Source organism: Nothobranchius furzeri, chromosome 15 (genome assembly GCF_043380555.1).
Source record: "Nothobranchius furzeri strain GRZ-AD chromosome 15, NfurGRZ-RIMD1, whole genome shotgun sequence".
NCBI classification, from domain to species: Eukaryota; Metazoa; Chordata; class Actinopteri; order Cyprinodontiformes; family Nothobranchiidae; genus Nothobranchius; species Nothobranchius furzeri.
In genome coordinates this window covers 31791907-31797906 of record NC_091755.1, presented here as the reverse complement: position 1 = coordinate 31797906, position 6000 = coordinate 31791907, and positions in this window count along the sequence as shown.

Below are 6000 nucleotides of genomic sequence, written 5' to 3'. Positions count from 1 at the left end.
TGACAGAACGAGGAGACAAATGATCAGAAGTCCATTCACTGTTTCGCCGCTCATGAGGGGGAGAGTCTCTGCAGCAAGTCCCGCGACCTGCTCTTGCCAGATGCTTCGGACAGACTCTCGCCGTTCTGCTGAAAACGGCTGATTTTTATTGAAGATTACAGGAATGTTACATACGTAGTTTGCCATACACACACGTAATTCTGCCATCTGCACCTGCAGACGCACGTCAGCTAATAGCCTTGTTAATGAAAGACCAATTCATCCCAAGGACATGCAACCTTGAGATGATCAGGACACATCCTGCAACATCCTTTGCTAACAAAGACAGTTGTTCTTGTATTGAGGAACTGAAGGAAGGAACGCTTTCACTCCCTTATGCAGCTGTTCAGCTTGAGCAGAAAAGGCACAGAGAGGTCTTTGATATTATAACAAGATTCCATGAAAAGGCATATAATAATGTATTTATGATAATATATAAGGGGCAAAAGTGAGAGATACATATTTAATCATATAAAAGAGCTTATAATAATATATGAAAGAGCTTATATGAGAGATATATATTTTCAAGGGCATCTGGATAATTGGGTCAGCAGGTGGAGGGTGTAAAATATTACCCTTGTAAAATAAATGAGGGTGTTAAATATAACCCTTGTAGAATGTTCATAGGGTGGTTACTTCTTCCCCCTGTTGAGGACCCTTCACTGGCTCCAGGCAGCTGCAGGGGGTGATGATGTCATGATTCTCGTCCTGCAGGATGTGGTGGCAGCTTGGCATGCTACTGCAGTCAGCTACTTCTCTTCCTGGTTTTTGGATCCTTTCTCTGGTTAGGCAGATGTCAGCTGCTTCTCTTCCAGGTTAGGCTCCTCCCGTCCAGCCGGACAGCGTGTGATGTCCTCTCCGTGATCCTATATGGCCCGGTCCACCTCGGTTCCGTCCACTTCCTTTTGGTGACTTTTAGCAGGACCCAGACGCCTGGCACCGAAGACGAAGCCTCTTCGTGTGTGTAGTTTTGGTCCAATGAAGGCTTTCTCGACTTGTGCAGTCCAATTGAGCTTTGGCAGATAGTTGGTAGGAAGATTCACACTCCGGCCGGACCAGAAGTTCCCCGGACCGATCGCCTAGGGATTAGAGGTTATGCACAAAAATGTCCTAGCTCTTACTGACCCTAGCCTCTGATACCTTCAACATCAGACACATACAGTTACGAACAGCAAGCGCAATTAAAGGTACAGTGACATCACGACATGGACACACACAGACACACAAACACATACACATGCACATACACAGAGAGAGAGGGAGAGAGTAAGAATGTGTGTGGGAGAAAGAAATGTGTGGGATCCATTTTGCCACCAGCATCTCCACCTGTGTCACAGAGAAAAAATTGCAAAGAAATTAAAACATAAAGCAAACAACAATAATTCAATGAGTATAAATGATCAAACTAAAATATACAACCATGCATGGGTTTTATAACAGTTCCAGCAACACTGGAGATGATGCCTTGTACAATGAATTCTTAAGATGTCCTTCATTAATTAGAGGTTATAACCAAATTGTTTCAGGATCCTGAATTTGAATTTGAATTGGTTAATTTACTCAGAATAGTCCAATGTCTTTGTTGATGTTTCTCAAGGCTCGGCCATGCCCATATAGATAAAATAAGCAAACAAACAAGACAAACACAGTCAAACACACGGTCCATACACGTCTCTGTGCCCTCACACACCAAGCAAATGTCAGACTGAAGCGAAAGTGTGAAATACTTAACCTAACGCTAAATCAGTGGAAAGAAAAAATAAGACCTAAAGCGTGTAATCAAATTAATCCAACAAAACTTCCCATAACTGCTGTTCTAAACTCACGTTGCGATGTGATCTCTCCAATTAGAAATTAGGACAATCACTTTACTATCAATTCAACCAAAAAGTTTCAGGTTGTCCCTTACCTAAACTACTTGTCTTTCTTACCTTCTTTATTTTATTTTTTTTTAAGAACCTCACTTAGCACAAGAAATCCTAAGAATTAATTCACTACTTAAGGTTAATTTGTAAATAACGAAACTGCAGTTACAGGTTTGTTTGTGCATAGTATTGGTAATCAGCAGTTTTTTTTTTCCTTATCTCCACATCTAGAAGTGTGTTTCTGTGCTACTTTTCCATCTATAACACAAGTTAGTATCATCCTTAAAGCATCTGAAATTAAGCTGCATTGCTAAATCAATAACGTGATTTGTGCTAAGAAATACTCCCCTATCCTCTTCCTTTTTCCAGTGGCACTGAATGACAGATTTTAGATCAATTTAACGTTTTATGACTATTACGTTTCATTTAATTAATTTTGCTTTTTCTCTCTTATTTTTATCTATTTATTTATTTATGTTATTTATGTATTTATCATGCCATCCTGTGATGATAATCTTAAAGACTTTTTAGCCAATTGTCGTCAAAAAGGCCAATTAAAATATTATGTTAAAGATTTCACAAGATAAAAAATGTGTACATAATTTTTATCGAATGAGGGGTACCATTTATTCAATATCTTGTAACATTATTTACTACCTCACTATTGTCTCGGATGAGATGTTCCATGAATCATTTAGTCAGCTGAATGCCAAATTATTCATTTAATGTTTATTTTTATGCAATGAATGGAATGGGATGGAACGTTACTATAAACTGTCCGGAAATTTGCGCATGTTTGCTCGAAGGAGAGAACTGTTGAAGCCTAAAGCGTTCTCCTAGACTTATAAATAGACACCGTTTCCTTAACTAATGAAGATAAGTGATGACGCCGATGAATGACTTTTTGAAAAGAAAATAAGGCTTTACTGCATGTCCGCTGCAGCTGAGAATCCTAAGACAATAAAGATTATATTGACGTCCAATGATGAGTTGGGCTGAAATCCAGGTTACTAATCCTATTATTTATTTATTTATTGTTATTATTATTATCTTTTTTTTTTAGGCTAACTTTCTCAGTTAACTATGTTCTACAGTAGTTTAGTAAATTTTTCCACAGTTCTGACATTTCATCAATTCAACTGGTTGTTGCCAAAAAGCCTTGTTCATTACCTGACTGCAGCAAGCACTCTTTTACTGGGTGTAACCATAGGAAACAGTCTCTTTTGAGCCTCTCTTTGTAAGTCCAGGATGACCACCGTCATTGATTGAAGTTCACATGTTAGCACACATGCTCCCCCTTTTGTACTTTGTTTCATCAGCAGCAGGGCAAATAAGTTTCTGCCTCTTTGTCCATCTTGTAGTGCTCCCCGTCTTGATGTTATGAGTCACAGTTTTTGGTGAGGGCTTCCAGGTTCTCTTTGTATAGAAGTCAGAGCCAAACATTCTTTGCAGCTGGTTGTGACAGGCCCACCCAGTAAAGTTCATGCCTCCACAATGCACAGCAAACGTTTTCCTTAAATATGTTGATTGAGTTGAAAGGACAGAACTTTCTCTTTTACAAATCAAAATCAACGAAGGTTTCTAATATTTAGTCAACTTTATTGACTCAAAGGTAAATCTAGACTATTTCCTATGCACAATTTTTTCTGAATCACCAAATTAGTTCTACACAGGTTTTAAACTTTAGGCACAATCTATCCCAAATGCAAGATCCCTCCTTTCATTTTTTATTTATCTATTTTATTTTGGGAAAATAACTACCAGTTTTTTACTCAAAACAGCCTAGTACAGTTTCTAGCCAGGTTACAGGAAATAATACTTAGTTTATCTGTTTTTTCATTATTCAGCGTCCCAAAATCCAGCCATTAACGTTAATGGTTCTTAAAGTTGAGGCAAGACAATTATTGGATTTTGTTTTATAGCAAGATTTAACAAATATTTTATTTCCTTACTGATTATTTGTTAATTTTATGGTTTTCATAAAGATGATCCTGAGAGGTTCAGAGCTGCTTTTCGCAGCGCCCTGTGCTATTTTTAGACTGCGGGACTCCTGTGTGTAAAAGTGGGTGGAGTCAGGTCCCCAGGCTGAAACTCCAGTCATTCTCACTAGATCTGTCCGAGAGGAAGGATCTCCTGAATACCCTAACCAGAAGCCTTAAGGTACGTCCAAAACACCGAAAAATATCCTTTCTAAAGTCACAAATTGCTTAAAACTGCATGTTACACAGAAAAACTGTGAGAGCGAGGGAGTCCAGCTGACTCCACGGCCCATAATCAGACAAAATACTTCCTTTATAACCACGACCATACAACTTTTGTATTTTAAAGGATTTTCTTGTCCTCACACTAACGATAAATTCTTTTTCTATTGTTTCCACAGTCTCTCGAACTAAATAACCGTCTAGTAAAAACATGGACCGCACCCTGTTTCTCAAGCAGCTGCTCCCTCTATTAAAAACTGAGTCATTCAGAAGATCCAGCGAAAGCAGCTCATGCAAGAAGACACACATTCACTCATTCACAAGGCACAGAGACATTCTTTGTTTGTCACAGTCTCTTTTTATTATTATTATTATTTTTTTTAAGGTAAGTCAGTTCGTCACTTATTTATTCTCTCTCTATATATATATAATATTTTAAGCACAGAATTTATTTAACACTGCACTGGTTATTTTCAGAATTTATTGCTCACTATGCTTTTAAGCAGGACTTATGTAACATTAGAGCAAATCCAATTGCAATTTTTTGAGAGCACTCTGAGGAATAGTTTATATATTTATTTTCTGCAGATCTGTTTTGATTTTACTGTTTAGCAGCTTATCTGACTTTATATATATGTATATCCATATATTTCTGAAATAAAGCTGTCATATACAACCTTACTTGCATTTCTTATTGTTTTTTTTTTTCCTTTTTTCATCTCCAGGTCACTTAACCCCCAGATCGGGGTCACTCACATGCTGCCCCGCACACAAATGATTATCACGCTTGTACACTACTTATGTATATATATGTATACACATATACATATGTTACTTTAAAAACCTTTTATTTATTAACTGGTGGTGTTCTGTTCAAAGACTGATCAGAACAGGGTTGCAGAATTTGAATTTTGCGTAGCTCCAAACATTAATTTTAGCACTGCAGTGTAATTTACATATACGAGTTGCAACTTTTTAAAGCTCTTATTTATCTTATTTATTTATTTTCTGGTACCGCATCAGGCCTTCACACACACACCCAGCGCTGTACACTCACACACACACACACACGGAGCTCCCAAAACTCTGCTCTGCATTCTGCACTCTCCTAGTGCTGCACTTTCAATCCAGAGCCGTAAGCAGCCTCTTGCTGCGCCTCACACACACAGGCTGAACTCAGCTTACACACACAGTGAAGCTTGTCTACAGCTGTGCCTTTTTTCTCTCGATTCTGCAGCCTTCACTTCCCAAATCTTTCTCCAGTTACCTCTACTGTTAACATCTACCCCTTTTTTCTTCATCGCCTCTTCCGCTGACTTTCTCAATAAAACCTTATTTCTCGTGGCTTCAACTGGGCTGCTTGTCATATTTAAACATTGCTCATTTTATGCAAAAACAGCCAAAAGCACGCAGAAATAGCCAAAAGCACTGCTCTCTTCACACAGAAGCAGTCAAAACATTTATCATCTTATGCAAAAACAGTTACCTCAGAACATTTTTCTCATCTCATGCAAAAGGTCCTTGACCTTAAAAATCCAGGGAGCTCTCTTTAGCCTCCCCTTCCCTTAACATAAAAACCAGGTCCTTGACCTTTAAATCCAGGGAGCTCTCTTTAGCCTCCCCTTCCCTTAACACAAAAACCAGGTCCTCGACCTGTGGACTTTTAGGGTTCCCACACCTATGGATCCAGCCAAGCTTTATATAACCTCGTTATATATTCTATCCGCTCGTCAGCAAGTAGTGTGGTCAGCCACGACCTGGAAATGGAACTTTAGGGCTCCTCAGCCCTGGGTCACCATCCCTTCATCTGTACTATTTCCTTTTCTCATTTACTCATTAAACCATTACAAAAAATCCTCATTTCATTTCACCACTAAACCATTACAAAAAAAATC